Below are 1244 nucleotides of genomic sequence, written 5' to 3'. Positions count from 1 at the left end.
TCAGGGGAAAGGGGCGTGGCGTACACGCCGTCGCTCATTCTCTAGGTGGTGCAGCTCGTGCGCCGCCTCTGTCTTGTCCTTGCATTTTCACTGTCCCAATACAAACAATGCGGGTGGTGGGGGCGGCCGCGGCACTGCTGCAACTAATGGCTCTGCTGCTGGGTCACTGCAGTTTCTGCTGCTGCGCGCACGGTTGTGCAACATTTGTTTTTGAGGAATAGATAAACTTTTTTTTTGTCTTTCCCACATGGGAGGATTACACGTAATGTTTAGACGTCTATCCTAATGGATAAGCAGCGGTGTGTGGGTGACAAAGGGAAATGCGATGGGCAAGAGGCATGTGAAAGGCACGTTTATATACACATATTACTTGTAGTATGTACTGTAACAAGCTTTTCTCAATTGCATCACACATTGGGGCGCTTTAGGGCTTGTTTGTTTTATAGTATTTGAATATTTATTGTGTATATAACACTTCAAGTTTAGCTGAATATAGAATTTTACGAATGCTCAGCTAATCAGGTTTAACGTTATCCATCATTCGAGTGGTGTGTATGCAGCGCAAACAGTTGCACAGTAGGATGTTATTATTTAATTGGCAGGCTCTCTTGTGTATACGCGCAGGGGAGCAATGGTGAGTGTCTGCGCATTTATGCACATGTTCAGGCGGGCACGGCGAACTGCTAGCCCACCTTCACATTGCCTCCCAGTGCATGGGCCATGAGAGGTTGCGCCCATGGGAACGCCTAACGTTTCTTGGCCGCACGCATGCAAGCTCCCATCCGCACGTATGTGAGCTCCCATACACCGGAGCTTTCATCCCTGACCCCTGGAGAAAGGGAGCCTCGCAGATGGGAGAGGACGAGAGAGACTGAGGAGGAAGGGAAGCGGAGACAGAGGGCGCGGGATCCACAGCCCGGCCATAGGAGTATACCACGGCATCCAGCAGGATCCCCCGAATGCGTCACCCGTCTGCGACACATGCGGGCATCAGTTCGGCCCCCGGCAATGAGGGAAGAGGAGTCCACCATGCACCAGCAGGATCCCCCTGCCACAGCACAGGTGGTACTCCGGCCAGAGCCGAATTTCCCATTAGGCACGTGAGGCACGTGCCTAGGGGCGGCATATGTTTGGGGGCGGCACTTGGATGCCTGTGATGGTACTGTCAGCCCAAAGTGTACCAATAACTGCAAAATATCCACTGTACTGTACTGTATTCCATCTTAAATAGAGTGTAAATGATA

Source organism: Crinia signifera, chromosome 6 (genome assembly GCF_055691185.1).
Source record: "Crinia signifera chromosome 6, ASM5569118v1, whole genome shotgun sequence".
Taxonomy (NCBI): Eukaryota; Metazoa; Chordata; class Amphibia; order Anura; family Myobatrachidae; genus Crinia; species Crinia signifera.
Note: the sequence above shows the minus strand (reverse complement) of the source record.